General features: G+C 52.0%; 6 non-coding genes across 6 annotated transcripts; all 6 read right to left on the bottom strand.

The window, feature by feature from the left end:
* Positions 1-476: 476 nt before the first annotated feature.
* TRNAL-CAA lies at positions 477-585 on the bottom strand. Its single transcript has 2 exons — positions 548-585; positions 477-522 (listed from the first exon to the last, which is right to left on the bottom strand). It is a non-coding gene; the product is annotated as a tRNA-Leu (tRNA).
* Positions 586-4,507: 3,922 nt separating this feature from the next.
* On the bottom strand, positions 4,508-4,579 carry TRNAE-UUC. Its single transcript has one exon. It is a non-coding gene; the product is annotated as a tRNA-Glu (tRNA).
* A 651-nt stretch (positions 4,580-5,230) lies between these two features.
* TRNAK-CUU lies at positions 5,231-5,303 on the bottom strand. Its single transcript has one exon. It is a non-coding gene; the product is annotated as a tRNA-Lys (tRNA).
* A 14,005-nt stretch (positions 5,304-19,308) lies between these two features.
* Positions 19,309-19,417, bottom strand: TRNAL-CAA. The gene is made up of 2 exons: positions 19,380-19,417; positions 19,309-19,354 (listed from the first exon to the last, which is right to left on the bottom strand). It is a non-coding gene; the product is annotated as a tRNA-Leu (tRNA).
* A 3,907-nt stretch (positions 19,418-23,324) lies between these two features.
* On the bottom strand, positions 23,325-23,396 carry TRNAE-UUC. Its single transcript has one exon. It is a non-coding gene; the product is annotated as a tRNA-Glu (tRNA).
* Positions 23,397-24,044: 648 nt separating this feature from the next.
* TRNAK-CUU lies at positions 24,045-24,117 on the bottom strand. Its single transcript has one exon. It is a non-coding gene; the product is annotated as a tRNA-Lys (tRNA).
* Between the last annotated feature and the right edge of the window lie 458 nt (positions 24,118-24,575).

Below are 24,575 nucleotides of genomic sequence, written 5' to 3'. Positions count from 1 at the left end.
TAACCCCTGAGGGGAATGGACCTTTGAGACCTCCTGATAGGATGTTGACACAATCTAACAGGGCTCTTGGTTGTAGCTGCCTCCTGTCTCTGCTCCTATGTTGTGAATTCTGTGCCCTCATGAAGCAGCCAAACCAGAGTACGTAGAGCACCCAGTTTAGGGCTCAAGCCCAAACCCTGAGACTAAGAGTCTTACCTTCCCTTTATCAGTGTCTACTGTACTGCTCCCTTCTTCCTCCACCTGTATATGTTTGACACCCATACCTGCCCAAGATCAAGCAATGCCAACTTTCTGGTGGGGAATAAACTGGAATTTACCCAACTAGGTGCCTTGAGCGCATGGATTCCGAAGGTATTTACGATTCCCTCTAACTTCTCTTGCCGCTACTCTAAGAAAGCTCCTAAACAAGGGCTCTTCCAATATGTTACAAGGGCAATTGAAACCAGGCCACCTCTTGAGGTGGAATCAAGAGGCTGTGTCAGGAGTGGGATTTGAACCCACGCCTCCTGCAGGAGACCAGAAGCCCCAGTTGTGGGAAAGACAGAGCCTTGAGTCTGGCGCCTTAGACCACTCGGCCATCCTGACGCTGGAACAAACGCAGCTCTCTCAACCCTCCTTTTCTTCAATATTGTATGAGCCGCTCAAGAAGGCCAAGACAGCATCTCTCGTTCAACACCTACATCACATCTGGTTTTTAGACACCATCACCCTCATCTAAAGTTTCAGGTTTCCTACAACCCTGTGCCTTCTGAGGTGTTCTAATCTCCCCCCCTCACTTATTAGATGGACACTAGGACAGAGGCAGAATAGAGACACTTAGCTTAATGAGAACCTCAAACTCCAGCACGGTGGGCCACAGAGTCAAGCAGCCAGCACTCACAATTGGTACCGGCCTTGTTTGGGTTTTTTTCCCAAACTAGCTCAGCACTCAGGGTGTTGAGCCCTTCTGGAAATCTTGCAAAAGAGTTTGGAGCCTGAATGGGTGTTGAGTTCTTAAGAAAACCTTGTTTTTGTTTTGTTTCCCCAAGAAAATTGGGGACAAAAGATTAATCTAGGGTGAACCTGGATGTTTACTGCTGTTTTCGTTCAGCTCCACTAGGCTCTTTCGAAAGCTGGTCCGTTCCCCATTACAGAGGGTCCAAGCAGAGCGAGTGAAGGAACCCTGTGCTCAGCATCACAACCTGAGCCCGAGGAAAAGCACTGAAACACGCTCAAATGACGCTTTAGGTTCATCCATCAGAATCACAAGAGCAAGACAAAGACATCTCAAGAGGAAGAGTCCTCGGTTTTCATTTACCCCATCGCAACCCTCTTCACTTCTTCTTCTGCCTACCTAGAGGCTCATCTAGGAAAATCACTCAACTGATTATAATTTGGGCAGAGAAACCCAGGGAGGGCTTGTGCTCCCCTCCATGTGAGCGGATAGCACTCTGACTTCGTCTACGGGGGTCTATCAGCTTTGGCTTCCCCAGTTTGTCAACTCGGTGCAGGCAGGAAGCAGGCTCTCCTCGGCTTTGGCAAGCCACTTTCTGTCCAAATTGGGAAACCGGTCCAGTCTCCATTCCCCTGTGAGAACAAGAGCAGAGAGTTCACCAGCTGAACCCAATCCGAGGCATTGAAAAAAAATGGAATTATGCTTCCCGTTCCTCCGTCAGGATCACCAGGGAAACACACCAAAATCCCAAGAGGAACAACTCGTCTCTGTTTTAGTTACCCCCAACGCAATCCTCTCCGCTTCTTCTGCCTCCCTCGAGGCTCTTCCAGGGACAAAACTCATTGAGCTGATAGGATTTGGGGGATGGAAACGGAGAGAGGGGGTTTGACACCTCCTGAGAGGATGTGGACGCGATAGAACAGCTCTCTCGGTTTTAGAAGCCTCCTAGCCTGGCTCTTTTGTTGTCAATTCTGTGCCATCAGGAAGCAGCGAAAGCAGGGTAGGTAGGGCACCCGGTGACGTTGCACTCCATACGTTGTATGAAAAGATGCTTATAAGTGTGAGTATGATGTAAGTGGAATATGCTTGATGCAAAAGGTCTCTTGTAAGGTATCATAACAAAGGTTCTAACCTACTGAATATATGCCTCCATTTGTATGCATGTCTCATTCTTGTCTCTGAAGCTGGAAATATGAAGTCTAACTCTGAGGTCCTATTGTAATTGTGCAAAGCGTGGGCCACTAATGGCGGTTTAAAACCTTGACGGCTCCCATTGACAATTGGTTGTAAATGGTTTATTGACCTGCAAACCTTCCTGTGTACGTGTGGGCCAACCCAGGAAGAATGGAAACTAGGGGGTCTTACAGAGACCACGATAGTGGAATCCATCTTAAATCTGGTATTTTTCCGTTTAGAAGGAAGGGTGAGGACCCAGAGAGACAAAAGATTCCGCCTTATGCCAAAGCTATAAAGGGGTGAAGCAGGACAAAGGGGCTGCCAGTCATGAGAAAACCCCTGCCAGTCATGAGAAAACCTAAGATGTCTGCTGGAAGTAACAAAGACCGAAGCAGGGGAAAGGATTGGGCCCAGACTAGGCAGGAGTCTAGTCTGTGAAAGAAGCTGATTGGAACACCTCTGAGGTGAGCTATTCCCTGGAATCAGTTTCTTAATGTATTAGGCTTAGGCTTGCGTGTTTTGTTTTAGTTTGCTTGGTGACTTCCTTTGTTCTGTCTGTTATTACTTGAAATCACTTCACTCCAACTTTTTAACCTTAATAAAAATGACTTTTGTTTATTAATAAACCCAGAGGAAGTGATTAATCCCTGGGGGAGCAAACAGCTGTGCATCTCTCTCTATCAGTGATCTAGAGGGTGAAGAATTTAGGAATTTACCCTGTATAAGCTTTATAGAGTACAAGGGATTTATTTGGGGTTTTGGATCCCACTGGGAGCTGGGTGCTGGAGACAGGTGCTGAGCTGTTTTGAGTTAAAGTCTGCAGCTTTGGGAGTGTGGCCCAGAGCTTGGGTCTGTGTTGCAGCAGGCTAGGGTGTCTGGCTCAACAAGGCAGGGTTCTGGAGTCCCAAGCTGGCAGGGAAAACGGGCTCGGAAGTAATTTCAGTCCCAAGGGGATCTCTGTGACCGAACCCATCACAGTGGCGTAGTCGAGCAGGATATGTGCACAGCTGATTGCTTTGAGACACTGGTAGTGATTTTTAAGCGTGTTGCCCGGAGGACAGACAAAGTGCTTATTCGGGAAAGGGAAGATGACAACTTTGGTTGCCAAATTGGCTGGGAAAGCTCTGGATATATTCAGTAAGATGCCTATTGCTGATGCTTCAAACTATGGTCTATTTAAGGAATTGGTTTTGAAACAGTTTCAGATTAGGCCCGAAACCTAGAGGGTTAAATTCACAACTCTTTCAACTCCCAGAGCCCTTCTACAGCACAGATGATTTGTATACACCTTCACCGTGAGCCAAATTGGCAGGTTTCCGGGAGCCCTGTGAGTCCGATGTTGTTTTAGTCTCCTGCTGATTTATTAGGAGAATAAAAGATGGACACCAGAACTGAGGCAGACTACGGACACCGCATTCTGAGAAAACAATGGTGAACCTCCAACTCCAGCAGTGTGGGCCACATAGACAAGTAACCAGCACCCACAATCTTTACAAGCTTTTTCCAAAATAACTCATCTTTTGGAAAAATAGGTTGAGCCTTTTGACAATCTGGCTAAAGATTTTAGTGCCTAACTGGGAGCCTAGTTCTTCTGCAAATCTGGCCCTAGCGGTGGGTGTGAGACCTTCTGAAAATTCTGGCCAATGTGTCTGGAAGCTCCAAGAAGCATCGCAACTTTGAGCATTTACTAGAACAGGATGAACAAAACCTTCCTTCCTTGACCTACAATCACCTTGATTCCAGGTTGAGGTTTCAAGAGAATTGATTTGATTCTTAGATGCACTGCGAAACAAACACCCTCCTGTAGACATTGGAAGGGGGAGGCTGAAATGGATCTGCCACTAAACCACGTTGCCTTTCATCAGTAGCCACCTGAGCAAGAGGGTAAGCACTGGCCTAGAGGTGAAAGGCCCATAGCCCATGCTCAGAAGCCTTCAGCGGCTAGATCTTAGGAATGGAAAAGCTTAATGATCTTTCTCCGGGGTGTTACTTCCAAAGACTTGTATATAGCGCTGGGTGAAAGGTTTTTGGATGAATATTATATTTAGTGAAATATTTTGGTGGACCCAAAATGATTGTTTGGTTTGGTTTGGTTTCACCAAGAAAAGTGAAAAGAAAAGAAAAAGATCTTGGGTCAAAGTGCAATGTTGTTCTAATTTAGGTTAGGCTCGGTAAGAAGGAAAAACTAAATTGTTTGCACAAGTAAGTGTATTTGTGTAAAAGGGTGCAGAGGCTGGGCTTTAAGGGGCAGATAGCCATATTGTAGTAGTTGGAAGCTTTGCTTTCCCCATGGCCTCTAAAGAGTTTCTGAGCATTCTGAAGGAGGCCAGGAAGTTGCATTCTTCTGGTTGAACTCCAAGCGAGGAAGGCAAGGTAGACTTTTGTTGAAGAGGATAACTCCCTGACCGGGAATCGAACCCGGGCCGTGGCGGTGAAAGCGCCAAATCCTAACCACTAGACCACCAGGGAGATGACAGTTGGGGGGTTGGGCATAACTTTCTAGGCCTACTTTCTGTCCAACTGAGGCCATTCGTTCGTCTTCAAAGGAGGTTAACACAAGCTCTGAGCTCTTCGTTTCCTTACGGTTCCCTTCCTATTTTTAGCACTGATATGAAAAAGAAACAGAAAACATATTAAGACAATTTCCAGTATTGTTATACATTGAGGCCATGTCTTTTTTTTTTAAAAAAACAGTTTTGTTGCTATCTTGTTTTACTCTCCATGGGCTTACAGAAATGTATGAGGGATGAATAAGATGTGGTGGAATCGTCAGCCTTAAGCAATCTCCATCCCAATGAAGAGGGCTGGTGGAGGATTTGAGAAAGAAGCAGTTATCTCAACTACTGAGCGCTGGCGAAGATATAGAAATAAGTAGAGAAGCTCTAGATGGCTGCTCAGGGGGAGGGGGGCAATCAGCTTCTGAAAGGTTATTTTTTCCCTCTCTTGCCTGGGCTAGAAGAGACTCAACTCTCTTAGGACCATGGAATTGTCAATGTGTCTTGTCTTCATGATGTACTAAAGGTCCGAGACCGCCTCAGCTGGTTGAGAGGACAAAGAGTGGATTCCGTTATGCTCTGAGACTCTAAGGGAGAGAGTGATGTCGAAGAGTGCAAGATGAAACGCCCAACGTGGGGCTTGAACCCACGACCCTGAGATTAAGAGTCTTATGCTCTACCGACTGAGCTAGTCGGGCTAGGCCTCAAGGGCTAGCAAAGGCACAGACAGTGCAAAAGAAGAGCGAAGGAAGTTTCTTTGCGTGCTGAGATTCGTTTCCTGACATTTGCCTTCTTTCCTGGTTCCTTCGCTCTCCAGCTAGCAAACAGGGCCCGTTCCAAGGCTAGTTAGATCATAGAATCATAGAATCATAGAATTCAAGATCAGAAGGGACCATTATGATCATCTAGTCTGACCTCCTGCAAGATGCAGGCCACATAAGCCGATCCACCCACTCCTTAGCAAGCGACCCCTGCCCCATGCTTCGGAGGAAGGCGAAAAACCTCCAGGGCCATTGCCAATCTTCCCTGGAGGAAAATTCCTTCCCGACCCCAAATATGGCGGTCAGCTGAACCCCGAGCATGCGGGCAAGACTCTCCAGCCAAACCCTCTGGAAAAGGTTATATCATACCATTGACCCATTGTACTATTTACCAGTGTGGCACTTAATTGACCTATTGACTAAGCCCGTTATCCTATCATACCATCCCCTCCATAAACTTATCTAGCTTAATCTTAAAGTCATGGAGGTCCTTCGCCCCCACTGTTTCCCTCGGTAGGCTGTTCCAGTATTGCACTCCCCTGATGGTTAGAAACCTTCGTCTAATTTCAAGCCTGAATTTCCTGACTGACAGTTTATATCCGTTTGTCCTCGTGTCCACATTAGCACTGAGCTGAAATAATTCTTCTCCTTCCCTGGTATTTATCCCTCTGATATATTTAAAGAGTGTAATCATATCTCCTCTTATCCTTCTTTTGGTTAATGAAAACAAACCGAGCTCCTCAAGTCTCCTTTCATACGAAAGGCCTTCCATTCCTCGGATCATTCTAGTGGCCCTTAATTGACCTATTGACTAAGCCCGTTATCCTATCATACCATCCCCTCCATAAACTTATCTAGCTTAATCTTAAAGTCATGGAGGTCCTTCGCCCCCACTGTTTCCCTCGGTAGGCTGTTCCAGTATTGCACTCCCCTGATGGTTAGAAACCTTCGTCTAATTTCAAGCCTGAATTTCCTGACTGACAGTTTATATCCGTTTGTCCTCGTGTCCACATTAGCACTGAGCTGAAATAATTCTTCTCCTTCCCTGGTATTTATCCCTCTGATATATTTAAAGAGTGTAATCATATCTCCTCTTATCCTTCTTTTGGTTAATGAAAACAAACCGAGCTCCTCAAGTCTCTTTTCATACGAAAGGCCTTCCATTCCTCGGATCATTCTAGTGGCCCTTCTTTGTACCCGTTCGAGTTTGAATTCATCCTTCTTAAACATGGGAGACCAAAACTGCACACAATACTCCAAATGAGGTCTCACCAACGCCTTATATAACGGGACTAGCACCTCCTTATCCCTACTAGAAATACCTCGCCTAATGCAACCCAAGACCGCATTAGCTTTTTTAATGGCCACATCACATTGCCTACTCATAGTCATCCTGCGATCAACCAGGACTCCTAGGTCCTTCTCCTCCTCCGTTACTTCCAACTGGTGCGTCCCCAGCTTATAACTAAAGTTCTTGTTAGACATCCCTAAATGCATAACCTTACACTTCTCACTATTGAATTTCATCCTGTTACTAATACTCCAGTTTACAAGGTCATCTAAATCTCCCTGGAGAATATCCCGATCCTCTTCCGAATTGGCAATACCCCCCAACTTAGTGTCATCCGCAAACTTTATCAGCCCACTCCTACTCTTGGTTCCCAGGTCAGCAATAAATAGATTGAATAAAATCGGACCCAAAACCGAGCCTTGAGGAACTCCACTGGTAACCCCCCTCCAACCGGACAGTTCCCCCTCAATACTACCCTCTGCAGTCTCCCCTTTAACCAGCTCCTTATCCACCTCTGGATTTTCATTTCGATCCCCATCTTTTCCAATTTAACCAGTAATTCTTCATGCGGTACCGTATCAAACGCCTTACTGAAATCCAGATATATTAGATCCACCGCATTTCCCTTGTCTAAAAATCTGTTACTTTCTCAAAGAAGGAGATCAGGTTGGTTTGGCACGATCTACCTTTCGTAAATCCATGCTGTAATCTATCCCAGTTGCCATCGGCCTCATGCTCCGAACCACTCTCTCTTTTAAGATTTTTCCATGACTTTGCATACTACAGATGTTAGACTAACAGGCCTATAATTCCCGGGTCACTTTTTTCCCCTTCTTGAATATAGGAACTACATTAGCTAATCTCCAGTCAGTCGGTACAATCCCGAATTTAGGGATTTATTAAAGATTATCGCTAACGGGCTAGCAATATCCTCGCCAATTCCTTAATATTCTAGGATGAAGATTATCTGGGCCCCGATTTACTTCCGTTAAGCTGTTCAAGTTTGGCTTCTACCTCAGATACCGTAATGTCTACCCCCACATCTTCATTCCCATCGGTCCCTCTATCACTATTCCTTAGCCCTTCATTAGCCTCATTAAAGACCGAGGCAAAGTATTCGTTCAGATATTGTGCCATTCCAAGATTATCCCTAATCTCCACTCCGTTTAAAGTTTTAAGCGGTCCCACTTCTTCTTTCTTGGTTTTCTTCCTATTTATATGGCTAAAAAACCGTTTGCTATTGGTTTTAATCCCCTTCGCTAGGTCCATCTCCACTCGTCGCTTTGCCTTTCTCACAGCTTCCCTGCACCCTCTGACCTCAATAAGGTAGGTTTCTTTGCTGATCCCTCCCATTTTCCACTCCTGGTACGCTTTCTGTTTTTTCTTAATGACCCCTCTAAGACGCTTGCTCATCCAGCTCGGTCTAAAACTGCTACCTACGAGCCGTTTCCCCCTTCTCGGGATACATGCCTCTGACAACTCCTGCAACTTCAACCTGAAGTAACCCCAGGCGTCATCTGCCCTTAGATCCCTAAATATGTTATCCCAGTCCACTTCCCTAACTAGTCGCCTTGATTTAGTAAAATTAGCCCTTTTGAAATCATACACCCTAGTCTCAGATGCACTATTGATTATCCTCCCATTTATTTGGAAACGAATTAGCTCATGATCACTCGAGCCAAGGTTGTCCCCTACAACAATGTCCTCAACAAGGTCCTCGTTACTCACCAAAATCAAATCTAAAATGGCATCCCCCCTCGTCGGTTCAGCAACCACTTGATGAAGGAATTCATTAGCTATCACGTCTAGGAAAAGCTGAGCCCTATTATTATTACTAGCATTTGTTTCCCAATCTATATCCGGGAAGTTAAAGTCCCCCATTATCAAGCAGTTCCTATTAGTGTTTACCTCCTTAAAAACATTAAAGAGCTCTCTATCCATCTCTAAGCTAGATCCTGGCGGTCTATAGCACACCCCAATCACTATCCCGGGTGAGGCTCTGGTAGTTTTCTTCCCCAATGTGACCATTGCCCAAACAGACTCTGTATTGTCCGTTGCAGTGCTAGTTATCTCATTACATTTCACCTCATTATTGATATACAGTGCTACTCCCCCACCTTTACCTTTGCATCGGTCTTTCCTAAACAGCACATACCCTTCCATACCTGTACTCCAGTCATGGCTACCGTTCCACCATGTTTCTGTTATTCCTACGATATCCGGTTTCAATTCCCGGACCAGGAGCTCCAGTTCCTCCATTTTGTTACCTAAGCTTCTTGCATTGGTGAACAAACATCCTAATTTTTCCTGTTGGGCTCCTCTCACTCTTTTCACCCAACTCGGTAGGGACACAGTACTTCCAGTATGACTTGTAGATCTAGTATCTGTCCCCCCCCTCTTCCTTACACGTAACCGCCCCCCTCTGGCTATATCTGTTGTTATCTTGTTGTCCTCACTCCCAATGTGAAAATTTGGCGTGGAGAGCACTAGGACCTCTCCCGACCGTCTCCCCCCAGTGTCTAGTTTAAAGCTCTTTTAATCAGATGAGCCAGCCTCCCTCCTAGAAGTCTACTTCCTTCCCTACTTAGGTGGAGCCCATCCCTTGAGAACAGTTGTCTGTCCCCAAAAGCCTCCCAGTGCCCATACATCCCAAAGCCCTCCTTGTAACACCACTCCCTCAGCCAACTATTAATCGTCACGATCCTCTCACCCCTTTGGCGCCCTTCCCTAGGGACAGGTAGAATCCCACTGAAGATCACCTGAGCCTCAATTTCCTTGAGCGTCTTACCCAACCTGGCATAGTCTCCCTTGATCCTCTCTAGCGAGAATCTAGCTGTGTCATTCGTTCCTACATGAAGGATGATCAAAGGGTTCTTACCCGCTCCTCTTAGGATCCTTTTCAACCTCAGGTCCACATCCCGTATTTTAGCACCCGGTAGACAGCACACCCTTCTGTTCTCCGGATCGGCCCTGGTCACAGGCCTGTCCAACCTTCGCAGTATGGAATCCCCAATCACGTAGACCTGCCTTCGCCTGGGGACAGCACGGTCCTCTAACCTATCCCCCGTTCCCCCTGGTTGCAAGCTCCTTCCATTCCTATTATCCCTTGTGGTTCCCCTTAAGCCATCCTGTATCCTCCCTGGGCCCAAACTTGGTGCTACTTCCATTGACTCCTCCCCTTTTTCTATGGGACTGGCCGCTCGCCTCTTTTTCTTAGGCCTCCCACTGTCAGCTACCACTTGCTGTACCCCTTCCTCATTCTCCAAACCTTCAAACCTGTTCCTTAGCTCAATTTCCCCCTCACTGGCTCTCCTTTTCCTTGGCCTGCTTCTCATGGTCACATGCTTCCACCGCCCATCTTCCTCCTCTGGTGGTCCCCCTTCCTTGGCCTCAGCCCCTGCTCCCCCCTGTGCCCCTGGGCGTTCCCCTTCAGTTACTGCTTGCCATTGCTCCATCAGCCTCTCAAACCCCCGTCTATTCTCTATCAGGGTTTCTACCTGGAGCTCTAGGCCCTGGATCTTTTCCTCCAACAGCTCTATTAGGCGACACTTCATGCATATATAGTACTGTTCTGTGTCCCCCGCTAGGACCAAGTACATACCACAGCTGCTGCATGCTCTCATCCTCGGTGTGTCCTCTGCTGCTTGGCTCATGGCTGCTGGCTGCTGCTGTCTCGGCCTCGCTTGGTGTTCTTACCTGGGGAGCACAGGGGACACGGTGCTGCCCCCTTCCACCTCCCCCTCCAAACTCCCACTCAAAACTCCCCTGTTAGCCGCCCTGTTGGCCGGCTCCTGGGCCGCTGCGATCAGCTGTGCCGCTGCCTGGCTGGGCGGCCGCTTTTATAGGCCCCCTCCTCCGCCTAGCTCCGCCCCCTAATCAGGGCTCAGCAGTCTGCCCCGACAGAGAGAGACACAAGCACCCCAAAGACAGACGCAAACACAAAATACCTGGCTCCTCCAATGGGAACTCCCACTCAAAACTCCCCTGTTAGCCGCCCTGTTGGCCGGCTCCTGGGCCGCTGCGATCAGCTGTGCCGCTGCCTGGCTGGGCGGCCGCTTTTATAGGCCCCCTCCTCCGCCTAGCTCCGCCCCCTAATCAGGGCTCAGCAGTCTGCCCCGACAGAGAGAGACACAAGCACCCCAAAGACAGACGCAAACACAAAATACCTGGCTCCTCCAATGGGAACTCCCACTCAAAACCCCCGGGTGAGCCGCCCTGTTGGCCGGCTCCTGGGCCGCTGCGATCAGCTGTGCCGCTGCCTGGCTGGGCGGCCGCTTTTATAGGCCCTCCTCCGCCTAGCTCCGCCCCCTAATCAGGGCTCAGCAGTCTGCCCCGACAGAGAGAGACACAAGCACCCCAAAGACAGACGCAAACACAAAATACCTGGCTCCTCCAATGGGAACTCCCACTCAAAACTCCCCTGTTAGCCGCCCTGTTGGCCGGCTCCTGGGCCGCTGCGATCAGCTGTGCCGCTGCCTGGCTGGGCGGCCGCTTTTATAGGCCCCCTCCTCCGCCTAGCTCCGCCCCCTAATCAGGGCTCAGCAGTCTGCCCCGACAGAGAGAGACACAAGCACCCCAAAGACAGACGCAAACACAAAATACCTGGCTCCTCCAATGGGAACTCCCACTCAAAACTCCCGTTAGCCGCCCTGTTGGCCGGCTCCTGGGCCGCTGCGATCAGCTGTGCCGCTGCCTGGCTGGGCGGCCGCTTTATAGGCCCTCCTCCGCCTAGCTCCGCCCCTAATCAGGGCTCAGCAGTCTGCCCGACAGATAGAGACACAAGCACCCCAAAGACAGACGCAAACACAAAATACCTGGCTCCTCCAATGGTAACTCCCACTCAAAACTCTGTTAGCCGCCCTGTTGGCCGGCTCCTGGGCCGCTGCGATCAGCTGTGCCGCTGCCTGGCTGGGCGGCCGCTTTATAGGCCCTCCTCCGCCTAGCTCCGCCCCCTAATCAGGGCTCAGCAGTCTGCCCCGACAGAGAGAGACACAAGCACCCCAAAGACAGACGCAAACACAAAATACCTGGCTCCTCCAATGGGAACTCCCACTCAAAACTCCCTGTTAGCCGCCCTGTTGGCCGGCTCCTGGGCCGCTGCGATCAGCTGTGCCGCTGCCTGGCTGGGCGGCCGCTTTTATAGGCCCTCCTCCGCCTAGCTCCGCCCCTAATCAGGGCTCAGCAGTCTGCCCCGACAGAGAGACACAAGCACCCCAAAGACAGACGCAAACACAAAATACCTGGCTCCTCCAATGGGAACTCCCACTCAAAACTCCTGTTAGCCGCCCTGTTGGCCGGCTCCTGGGCCGCTGCGATCAGCTGTGCCGCTGCCTGGCTGGGCGGCCGCTTTATAGGCCCCCTCCTCCGCCTAGCTCCGCCCCCTAATCAGGGCTCAGCAGTCTGCCCCGACAGAGAGAGACACAAGCACCCCAAAGACAGACGCAAACACAAAATACCTGGCTCCTCCAATGGGAACTCCCACTCAAAACTCCTGTTAGCCGCCCTGTTGGCCGGCTCCTGGGCCGCTGCGATCAGCTGTGCCGCTGCCTGGCTGGGCGGCCGCTTTATAGGCCCTCCTCCGCCTAGCTCCGCCCCCTAATCAGGGCTCAGCAGTCTGCCCCGACAGAGAGAGACACAAGCACCCCAAAGACAGACGCAAACACAAAATACCTGGCTCCTCCAATGGGAACTCCCACTCAAAACTCCCCTGTTAGCCGCCCTGTTGGCCGGCTCCTGGGCCGCTGCGATCAGCTGTGCCGCTGCCTGGCTGGGCGGCCGCTTTATAGGCCCCTCCTCCGCCTAGCTCCGCCCCCTAATCAGGGCTCAGCAGTCTGCCCCGACAGAGAGAGACACAAGCACCCCAAAGACAGACGCAAACACAAAATACCTGGCTCCTCCAATGGGAACTCCCACTCAAAACTCCTGTTAGCCTCCCTGTTGGCCGGCTCCTGGGCCTCTGCGATCAGCTGTGCCGCGGCGTGGCTGGGCGGCCTCTTTGATAGTCCCCCTCCTCCGCCTAGCTCCGCCCCCTAATCAGGGCTCAGCAGTCTGCCCCGACAGAGAGAGACACAAGCACCCCAAAGACAGACGCAAACACAAAATACCTGGCTCCTCCAATGGGAACTACCTCTCAAAACTACCCTGTTAGACGCCCTGTTGGCCGGCTCCTGGGCCGCTGCGATCAGCTGTGCCGCTGCCTGGCTGGGCGGCCGCTTTATAGGCCCCCTCCTCCGCCTAGCTCCGCCCCTAATCAGGGCTCAGCAGTCTGCCCCGACAGAGAGACACAAGCACCCCAAAGACAGACGCAAACACAAAATACCTGGCTCCTCCAATGGGAACTCCCACTCAAAACTCCCTGTTAGCCGCCCTGTTGGCCGGCTCCTGGGCCGCTGCGATCAGCTGTGCCGCTGCCTGGCTGGGCGGCCGCTTATAGGCCCCTCCTCCGCCTAGCTCCGCCCCCTAATCAGGGCTCAGCAGTCTGCCCCGACAGAGAGAGACACAAGCACCCCAAAGACAGACGCAAACACAAAATACCTGGCTCCTCCAATGGGAACTCCCACTCAAAACTCCCCTGTTAGCCGCCCTGTTGGCCGGCTCCTGGGCCGCTGCGATCAGCTGTGCCGCTGCCTGGCTGGGCGGCCGCTTTATAGGCCCCCTCCTCCGCCTAGCTCCGCCCCTAATCAGGGCTCAGCAGTCTGCCCCGACAGAGAGACACAAGCACCCCAAAGACAGACGCAAACACAAAATACCTGGCTCCTCCAATGGGAACTCCCACTCAAAACTCCCTGTTAGCCGCCCTGTTGGCCGGCTCCTGGGCCGCTGCGATCAGCTGTGCCGCTGCCTGGCTGGGCGGCTGCTTTTATAGGCCCCCTCCTCCGCCTAGCTCCGCCCCCTAATCAGGGCTCAGCAGTCTGCCCCGACAGAGAGAGACACAAGCACCCCAAAGACAGACGCAAACACAAAATACCTGGCTCCTCCAATGGGAACTCCCACTCAAAACACCCGTTAGCCGCCCTGTTGGCCGGCTCCTGGGCCGCTGCGATCAGCTGTGCCGCTGCCTGGCTGGGCGGCCGCTTTATAGGCCCCCTCCTCCGCCTAGCTCCGCCCCCTAATCAGGGCTCAGCAGTCTGCCCCGACAGAGAGAGACACAAGCACCCCAAAGACAGACGCAAACACAAAATACCTGGCTCCTCCAATGGGAACTCCCACTCAAAACTCCCCTGTTAGCCGCCCTGTTGGCCGGCTCCTGGGCCGCTGCGATCAGCTGTGCCGCTGCCTGGCTGGGCGGCCGCTTGTATAGGCCCCCTCCTCCGCCTAGCTCCGCCCCCTAATCAGGGCTCAGCAGTCTGCCCCGACAGAGAGAGACACAAGCACCCCAAAGACAGACGCAAACACAAAATACCTGGCTCCTCCAATGGGAACTCCCACTCAAAACTCCCTGTTAGCCGCCCTGTTGGCCGGCTCCTGGGCCGCTGCGATCAGCTGTGCCGCTGCCTGGCTGGGCGGCCGCTTTTATAGGCCCCCTCCTCCGCCTAGCTCCGCCCCCTAATCAGGGCTCAGCAGTCTGCCCCGACAGAGAGAGACACAAGCACCCCAAAGACAGACGCAAACACAAAATACCTGGCTCCTCCAATGGGAACTCCCACTCAAACTCCCCTGTTAGCCGCCCTGTTGGCCGGCTCCTGGGCCGCTGCGATCAGCTGTGCCGCTGCCTGGCTGGGCGGCCGCTGTTATAGGCCCCCTCCTCCGCCTAGCTCCGCCCCCTAATCAGGGCTCAGCAGTCTGCCCCGACAGAGAGAGACACAAGCACCCCAAAGACAGACGCAAACACAAAATACCTGGCTCCTCCAATGGGAACTCCCACTCAAAACTCCCCTGTTAGCCGCCCTGTTGGCCGGCTCCTGGGCCGCTGCGATCAGCTGTGCCGCTGCCTGGCTGGGCGGCCGCTTTTATAGGCCCCCTCCGCCTAGCTCCGCCCCCTAATCAGGGCTCAGCAGTCTGCCCCGACAGAGAGAGACACAAGCACCCCAAAGACAGACGCAAACACAAAATACCTGGCTCCTCCAATGGGAACTCCCACTCAAAACTCCCCTGTTAGCCGCCCTGTTGGCCGGCTCCTGGGCCGCTGCGATCAGCTGTGCCGCTGCCTGGCTGGGCGGCCGCTTTATAGGCCCTCCTCCGCCTAGCTCCGCCCCCTAATCAGGGCTCAGCAGTCTGCCCCGACAGAGAGAGACACAAGCACCCCAAAGACAGACGCAAACACAAAATACCTGGCTCCTCCAATGGGAACTCCCACTCAAAACTCCCCTGTTAGCCGCCCTGTTGGCCGGCTCCTGGGCCGCTGCGATCAGCTGTGCCGCTGCCTGGCTGGGCGGCCGCTTTATAGGCCCCCTCCTCCGCCTAGCTCCGCCCCCTAATCAGGGCTCAGCAGTCTGCCCCGACAGAGAGAGACACAAGCACCCCAAAGACAGACGCAAACACAAAATACCTGGCTCCTCCAATGGGAACTCCCACTCAAAACTCCCCTGTTAGCCGCCCTGTTGGCCGGCTCCTGGGCGCTGCGATCAGCTGTGCCGCTGCCTGGCTGGGCGGCCGCTTTTATAGGCCCTCCTCCGCCTAGCTCCGCCCCCTAATCAGGGCTCAGCAGTCTGCCCCGACAGAGAGAGACACAAGCACCCCAAAGACAGACGCAAACACAAAATACCTGGCTCCTCCAATGGGAACTCCCACTCAAAACTCCTGTTAGCCGCCCTGTTGGCCGGCTCCTGGGCCGCTGCGATCAGCTGTGCCGCTGCCTGGCTGGGCGGCCGCTTATAGGCCCCCTCCTCCGCCTAGCTCCGCCCCCTAATCAGGGCTCAGCAGTCTGCCCCGACAGAGAGAGACACAAGCACCCCAAAGACAGACGCAAACACAAAATACCTGGCTCCTCCAATGGGAACTCCCACTCAATACTCCCTGTTAGCCGCCCTGTTGGCCGGCTCCTGGGCGCTGCGATCAGCTGTGCCGCTGCCTGGCTGGGCGGCCGCTTTATAGGCCCCCTCCTCCGCCTAGCTCCGCCCCCTAATCAGGGCTCAGCAGTCTGCCCCGACAGAGAGAGACACAAGCACCCCAAAGACAGACGCAAACACAAAATACCTGGCTCCTCCAATGGGAACTCCCACTCAAAACTCCCTGTTAGCCGCCCTGTTGGCCGGCTCCTGGGCGCTGCGATCAGCTGTGCCGCTGCCTGGCTGGGCGGCCGCTTTATAGGCCCCCTCCTCCGCCTAGCTCCGCCCCCTAATCAGGGCTCAGCAGTCTGCCCCGACAGAGAGAGACACAAGCACCCCAAAGACAGACGCAAACACAAAATACCTGGCTCCTCCAATGGGAACTCCCACTCAAAACTCCCTGTTAGCCGCCCTGTTGGCCGGCTCCTGGGCCGCTGCGATCAGCTGTGCCGCTGCCTGGCTGGGCGGCCGCTTTATAGGCCCCCTCCTCCGCCTAGCTCCGCCCCCTAATCAGGGCTCAGCAGTCTGCCCCGACAGAGAGAGACACAAGCACCCCAAAGACAGACGCAAACACAAAATACCTGGCTCCTCCAATGGGAACTCCCACTCAAAACTCCCCTGTTAGCCGCCCTGTTGGCCGGCTCCTGGGCCGCTGCGATCAGCTGTGCCGCTGCCTGGCTGGGCGGCCGCTTTATAGGCCCCCTCCTCCGCCTAGCTCCGCCCCCTAATCAGGGCTCAGCAGTCTGCCCCGACAGAGAGAGACACAAGCACCCCAAAGACAGACGCAAACACAAAATACCTGGCTCCTCCAATGGGAACTCCCACTCAAAACTCCTGTTAGCCGCCCTGTTGGCCGGCTCCTGGGCCTGCGATCAGCTGTGCCGCTGCCTGGCTGGGCGGCCGCTTATAGGCCCCCTCCTCCGCCTAGCTCCGCCCCCTAATCAGGGCTCAGCAGTCTGCCCCGACAGAGAGAGACACAAGCACCCCAAAGACAGACGCAAACACAAAATACCTGGCTCCTCCAATGGGAACTCCCACTCAAAACTCCCTGTTAGCCGCCCTGTTGGCCGGCTCCTGGGCCGCTGCGATCAGCTGTGCCGCTGCCTGGCTGGGCGGCCGCTTTTATAGGCCCCCTCCTCCGCCTAGCTCCGCCCCCTAATCAGGGCTCAGCAGTCTGCCCCGACAGAGAGACACAAGCACCACACAGACAGACGCAAACACAAAATACCTGGCTCCTCCAATGGGAACTCCCACTCAAAACTCCCCTGTTAGCCGCCCTGTTGGCCGGCTCCTGGGCGCTGCGATCAGCTGTGCCGCTGCCTGGCTGGGCGGCCGCTTTATAGGCCCCCTCCTCCGCCTAGCTCCGCCCCCTAATCAGGGCTCAGCAGTCTGCCCCGACAGAGAGAGACACAAGCACCCCAAAGACAGACGCAAACACAAAATACCTGGCTCCTCCAATGGGAACTCCCACTCAAAACTCCCCTGTTAGCCGCCCTGTTGGCCGGCTCCTGGGCCGCTGCGATCAGCTGTGCCGCTGCCTGGCTGGGCGGCCGCTGTTATAGGCCCCCTCCTCCGCCTAGCTCCGCCCCCTAATCAGGGCTCAGCAGTCTGCCCCGACAGAGAGAGACACAAGCACCCCAAAGACAGACGCAAACACAAAATACCTGGCTCCTCCAATGGGAACTCCCACTCAAAACTCCCGTTAGCCGCCCTGTTGGCCGGCTCCTGGGCCGCTGCGATCAGCTGTGCCGCTGCCTGGCTTTATAGGCCCCCTCCTCCGCCTAGCTCCGCCCCCTAATCAGGGCTCAGCAGTCTGCCCCGACAGAGAGAGACACAAGCACCCCAAAGACAGACGCAAACACAAAATACCTGGCTCCTCCAATGGGAACTCCCACTCAAAACTCCCCTGTTAGCCGCCCTGTTGGCCGGCTCCTGGGCCGCTGCGATCAGCTGTGCCGCTGCCTGGCTGGGCGGCCGCTTTTATAGGCCCCCTCCTCCGCCTAGCTCCGCCCCCTAATCAGGGCTCAGCAGTCTGCCCCGACAGAGAGAGACACAAGCACCCCAAAGACAGACGCAAACACAAAATACCTGGCTCCTCCAATGGGAACTCCCACTCAAAACTCCCTGTTAGCCGCCCTGTTGGCCGGCTCCTGGGCCGCTGCGATCAGCGGTGCCGCGGCCGGGCTGGGCGGCCGCCCTTATAGGCCCCCTCCTCCGCCTAGCTCCGCCCCCTAATCAGGGCTCAGCAGTCTGCCCCGACAGAGAGAGACACAAGCACCCCAAAGACAGACGCAAACACAAAATACCTGGCTCCTCCAATGGGAACTCCCACTCAAAACTCCCTGTTAGCCGCCCTGTTGGCCGGCTCCTGGGCGCTGCGATCAGCTGTGCCGCTGCCTGGCTGGGCGGCCGCTTTATAGGCCCCCTCCTCCGCCTAGCTCCGCCCCCTAATCAGGGCTCAGCAGTCTGCCCCGACAGAGAGAGACACAAGCACCCCAAAGACAGACGCAAACACAAAATACCTGGCTCCTCCAATGGGAACTCCCACTCAAAACTCCCCTGTTAGCCGCCCTGTTGGCCGGCTCCTGGGCCGCTGCGATCAGCTGGTGTCTAGACCAGAGAAGTGGGAAAATCATCTAGCAGCTGCTCAGAGAAACCTGGGTGGGAGGGTGGAATTTAGGATTCTCCCAGCAGGAGGAGGTGCTGTTTCTCAGCGCCCAAAGAGGGGGCAGAGAAGACAGTAACCCGCCCACCAGACACATCTTTCGCAGGGAATCAGAACCCCTGGGGTAAAACTCTTCCAAGGATGTGCGGCTCCAGGAATGTCAGAGAAGGGAAGGACTGTTTGCTTTAGGAGGTGGGTGCGGAACCTGCAGGTCCTTAGGTCCTCCCAGCGTCCGATGAAAGCATTTGGGGAAGGGGGGGATAGACAAAGACAGAAAAGACGGCTTGTGCTCCAAACACCATGTTGCCAGCAGTCCAAGAGAAAGCGGGTGGGGGTTTCGAGCATTTTGGCTGCTTCCTGAGGGCACGGAACTCACAACCTGGCAATGCTCAGAGCCCGTTCCTCGGGAGTTTTTTTTGTGTTGTCTTGTGATGCTGAGGGGGGAAGCTGAGCATCATTTGAGTTTGTTTCAGTGCCTTTGGTTGGGCTAAGGTTGTGACCCTGAGCACAGGGGTTCCAGCTCTTAACCCCTGAGGGGAATGGACCTTTGAGACCTCCTGATAGGATGTTGACACAATCTAACAGGGCTCTTGGTTGTAGCTGCCTCCTGTCTCTGCTCCCTATGTTGTGAATTCTGTGCCCTCATGAAGCAGCCAAACCAGAGTACGTAGAGCACCCAGTTTAGGGCTCAAGCCCAAACCCTGAGACTAAGAGTCTTACCTTCCCTTTATCAGTGTCTACTGTACTGCTCCCTTCTTCCTCCACCTGTATATGTTTGACACCCATACCTGCCCAAGATCAAGCAATGCCAACTTTCTGGTGGGAATAAACTGAATTTACCCAACTAGGTGCCTTGAGCGCATGGATTCCGAAGGTATTTACGATTCCCTCTAACTTCTCTTGCCGCTACTCTAAGAAAGCTCCTAAACAAGGGCTCTTCCAATATGTTACAAGGGCAATTGAAACCAGGCCACCTCTTGAGGTGGAATCAAGAGGCTGTGTCAGGAGTGGGATTTGAACCCACGCCTCCTGCAGGAGACCAGAAGCCCCAGTTGTGGGAAAGACAGAGCCTTGAGTCTGGCGCCTTAGACCACTCGGCCATCCTGACGCTGGAACAAACGCAGCTCTCTCAACCCTCCTTTTCTTCAATATTGTATGAGCCGCTCAAGAAGGCCAAGACAGCATCTCTCGTTCAACACCTACATCACATCTGGTTTTAGACACCATCACCCTCATCTAAAGTTTCAGGTTTCCTACAACCCTGTGCCTTCTGAGGTGTTCTAATCTCCCCCCCTCACTTATTAGATGGACACTAGGACAGAGGCAGAATAGAGACACTTAGCTTAATGAGAACCTCAAACTCCAGCACGGTGGGCCACAGAGTCAAGCAGCCAGCACTCACAATCGGTACCGGCCTTGTTTGGGTTTTTCCCAAACTAGCTCAGCACTCAGGGTGTTGAGCCCTTCTGGAAATCTTGCAAAAGAGTTTGGAGCCTGAATGGGTGTTGAGTTCTTAAGAAAACCTTGTTTTTGTTTTGTTTCCCCAAGAAAATTGGGGACAAAAGATTAATCTAGGGTGAACCTGGATGTTTACTGCTGTTTTCGTTCAGCTCCACTAGGCTCTTTCGAAAGCTGGTCCGTTCCCCATTACAGAGGGTCCAAGCAGAGCGAGTGAAGGAACCCCTGTGCTCAGCATCACAACCTGAGCCGAGGAAAAGCACTGAAACACGCTCAAATGACGCTTTAGGTTCATCCATCAGAATCACAAGAGCAAGACAAAGACATCTCAAGAGGAAGAGTCCTCGGTTTTCATTTACCCCATCGCAACCCTCTTCACTTCTTCTTCTGCCTACCTAGAGGCTCATCCAGGAAAATCACTCAACTGATTATAATTTGGGCAGAGAAACCCAGGGAGGGCTTGTGCTCCCCCTCCATGTGAGCGGATAGCACTCTGACTTCGTCTACGGGGTCTATCAGCTTTGGCTTCCCCAGTTTGTCAACTCGGTGCAGGCAGGAAGCAGGCTCTCCTCGGCTTTGGCAAGCCACTTTCTGTCCAAATTGGGAAACCGGTCCAGTCTCCATTCCCCTGTGAGAACAAGAGCAGAGAGTTCACCAGCTGAACCCAATCCGAGGCATTGAAAAAAAATGGAATTATGCTTCCCGTTCCTCCGTCAGGATCACCAGGGAAACACACCAAAATCCCAAGAGGAACAACTCGTCTCTGTTTTAGTTACCCCCAACGCAATCCTCTCCGCTTCTTCTGCCTCCTCGAGGCTCTTCCAGGACAAAACTCATTGAGCTGATAGGATTTGGGGATGGAAACGGAGAGAGGGGTTTGACACCTCCTGAGAGGATGTGGACGCGATAGAACAGCTCTCTCGGTTTTAGAAGCCTCCTAGCCTGGCTCTTTTGTTGTCAATTCTGTGCCATCAGGAAGCAGCGAAAGCAGGGTAGGTAGGGCACCAGTGACGTTGCACTCCATACGTTGTATGAAAAGATGCTTATAAGTGTGAGTATGATGTAAGTGGAATATGCTTGATGCAAAAGGTCTCTTGTAAGGTATCATAACAAAGGTTCTAACCTACTGAATATATGCCTCCATTTGTATGCATGTCTCATTCTTGTCTCTGAAGCTGGAAATATGAAGTCTAACTCTGAGGTCCTATTGTAATTGTGCAAAGCGTGGGCCACTAATGGCGGTTTAAAACCTTGACGGCTCCCATTGACAATTGGTTGTAAATGGTTTATTGACCTGCAAACCTTCCTGTGTACGTGTGGGCCAACCCAGGAAGAATGGAAACTAGGGGGTCTTACAGAGACCACGTTACTGGAATCCATCTTAAATCTGGTATTTTTCCATTTAGAAGGAAAGGTGAGGACCCTGAGAGACAAAAGATTCCAGCCTTATGCCAAAGCTATAAAAGAGGGTAAAGCAGGACAAAGGGGCTGCCAGTCATGAGAAAACCCCTGCTAACCACCTAAGATGTCTGCTGGAAGTAACAAAGACCGAAGCAGGGGAAAGGATTGGGCCCAGACTAGGAAGGAGTCTAGTCTGTGAAAGAAGCTGATTGGAACACCTCTGAGGGTGAGCTATTCCCTGGAATCAGTTTCTTAATGTATTAGGCTTAGGCTTGCGTGTTTTGTTTTAGTTTGCTTGGTGACTTCCTTTGTTCTGTCTGTTATTACTTGAAATCACTTAACTCCTACTTTTTATACTTAATAAAAATAACTTTTGTTTATTAATAAACCCAGAGTAAGTGATTAATCCCTGGGGGAGCAAACAGCTGTGCATCTCTCTCTATCAGTGATCTAGAGGGTGAAGAATTTAGGAATTTACCCTGTATAAGCTTTATAGAGAGTACAAGGGATTTATTTGGGGTTTTGGATCCCACTGGGAGCTGGGTGCTGGAGACAGGTGCTGAGCTGTTTTGAGTTAAAGTCTGCAGCTTTGGGAGTGTGGCCCAGAGCCTGGGTCTGTGTTGCAGCAGGCTAGGGTGTCTGGCTCAACAAGGCAGGGTTCTGGAGTCCCAAGCTGGCAGGGAAAACGGGCTCGGAAGTAATTTCAGTCCCAAGGGGATCTCTGTGACCGAACCCATCACAGTGGCGTAGTCGAGCAGGATATGTGCACAGCTGATTGCTTTGAGACACTGGTAGTGATTTTTAAGCGTGTTGCGGAGGACAGACAAAGTGCTTATTCGGGAAAGGGAAGATGACAACTTTGGTTGCCAAATTGGCTGGGAAAGCTCTGGATATATTCAGTAAGATGCCTATTGCTGATGCTTCAAACTATGGTCTATTTAAGGAATTGGTTTTGAAACAGTTTCAGATTATGCCCGAAACCTAGAGGTTAAATTCACAACTCTTTCAACTCCCAGAGCCCTTCTACAGCACAGATGATTTGTATACACCTTCACCGTGAGCCAAATTGGCAGGTTTCAGGAGCCCTGTGAGTCCGATGTTGTTTTAGTCTCCCTGCTGATTTATTAGGAGAATAAAAGATGGACACCAGAACTGAGGCAGACTACGGACACCGCATTCTGAGAAAACAATGGTGAACCTCCAACTCCAGCAGTGTGGGCCACATAGACAAGTAACCAGCACCCACAATCTTTACAAGCTTTTTCCAAAATAACTCATCTTTTGGAAAAATAGGTTGAGCCTTTTTGACAATCTGGCTAAAGATTTTAGTGCCTAACTGGGAGCCTAGTTCTTCTGCAAATCTGGCCCTAGCGGTGGGTGTGAGACCTTCTGAAAATTCTGGCCAATGTGTCTGGAAGCTCCAAGAAGCATCGCAACTTTGAGCATTTACTAGAACAGGATGAACAAAACCTTCCTTCCTTGACCTACAATCACCTTGATTCCAGGTTGAGGTTTCAAGAGAATTGATTTGATTCTTAGATGCACTGCAAAACAAACACCCTCCTGTAGACATTGGAAGGGGGAGGCTGAAATGGATCTGCCACTAAACCACGTTGCCTTTCATCAGTAGCCACCTGAGCAAGAGGGTAAGCACTGGCCTAGAGGTGAAAGGCCCATAGCCCATGCTCAGAAGCCTTCAGCGGCTAGATCTTAGGAATGGAAAAGCTTAATGATCTTTCTCCGGGGTGTTACTTCCAAAGACTTGTATATAGCGCTGGGTGAAAGGTTTTGGATGAATATTATATTTAGTGAAATATTTTGGTGGACCCAAAATGATTGTTTAGTTTAGTTTGGTTTCACCAAGAAAAGTGAAAAGAAAAGAAAAGATCTTGGGTCAAAGTGCAATGTTGTTCTAATTTAGGTTAGGCTCAGTAAGAAGGAAAAACTAAATTGTTTGCACAAGTAAGTGTATTTGTGTAAAAGGGTGCAGAGGCTGGGCTTTAAGGGGCAGATAGCCATATTGTAGTAGTTGGAAGCTTTGCTTTCCCCATGGCCTCTAAAGAGTTTCTGAGCATTCTGAAGGAGGCCAGGAAGTTGCATTCTTCTGGTTGAACTCCAAGCGAGGAAGGCAAGGTAGACTTTTGTTGAAGAGGATAACTCCTGACCGGGAATCGAACCCGGGCCGTGGCGGTGAAAGCGCCAAATCCTAACCACTAGACCACCAGGAGATGACAGTTGGGGGGTTGGGCATAACTTTCTAGGCCTACTTTCTGTCCAACTGAGGCCATTCGTTCGTCTTCAAAGGAGGTTAACACAAGCTCTGAGCTCTTCGTTTCCTTACGGTTCCCTTCCTATTTTTAGCACTGATATGAAAAAGAAACAGAAAACATATTAAGACAATTTCCAGTATTGTTATACATTGAGGCCATGTCTTTTTTTTTAAAAAAATAGTTTTGTTGCTATCTTGTTTTACTCTCCATGGGCTTACAGAAATGTATGAGGATGAATAAGATGTGGTGGAATCGTCAGCCTTAAGCAATCTCCATCCCAATGAGGAGGGCTGGTGGAGGATTTGAGAAAGAAGCAGTTATCTCAACTACTGAGCGCTGGCGAAGATATAGAAATAAGTAGAGAAGCTCTAGATGGCTGCTCAGGGGGAGGGGGGCAATCAGCTTCTGAAAGGTTATTTTTTCCCTCTCTTGCCTGGGCTAGAAGAGACTCAACTCTCTTAGGACCATGGAATTGTCAATGTGTCTTGTCTTCATGATGTACTAAAGGTCCGAGACCGCCTCAGCTGGTTGAGAGGACAAAGAGTGGATTCCGTTATGCTCTGAGACTCTAAGGGAGAGAGTGATGTCGAAGAGTGCAAGATGAAACGCCCAACGTGGGGCTTGAACCCACGACCCTGAGATTAAGAGTCTCATGCTCTACCGACTGAGCTAGTCGGGCTAGGCCTCAAGGGCTAGCAAAGGCACAGACAGTGCAAAAGAAGAGCGAAGGAAGTTTCTTTGCGTGCTGAGATTCGTTTCCTGACATTTGCCTTCTTTCCTGGTTCCTTCGCTCTCCAGCTAGCAAACAGGGCCCGTTCCAAGGCTAGTTAGATGCTGGTGTCTAGACCAGAGAAGTGGGAAAATCATCTAGCAGCTGCTCAGAGAAACCTGGGTGGGAGGGTGGAATTTAGGATTCTCCCAGCAGGAGGAGGTGCTGTTTCTCAGCGCCCAAAGAGGGGGCAGAGAAGACAGTAACCCGCCGGCCACCAGACACATCTTTTCGCAGGGAATCAGAACCCCCTGGGGTAAAACTCTTCCAAGGATGTGCGGCTCCAGGAATGTCAGAGAAGGGAAGGACTGTTTGCTTTAGGAGGTGGGTGCGGGAACCTGCAGGTCCTTAGGTCCCTCCAGCGTCCG

This window comes from Mauremys reevesii, linkage group 17 (assembly GCF_016161935.1).
Source record: "Mauremys reevesii isolate NIE-2019 linkage group 17, ASM1616193v1, whole genome shotgun sequence".
In the NCBI taxonomy this organism is placed as follows: Eukaryota; Metazoa; Chordata; order Testudines; family Geoemydidae; genus Mauremys; species Mauremys reevesii.
Note: the sequence above shows the minus strand (reverse complement) of the source record. Positions and strands in the feature narration are given on the sequence as shown.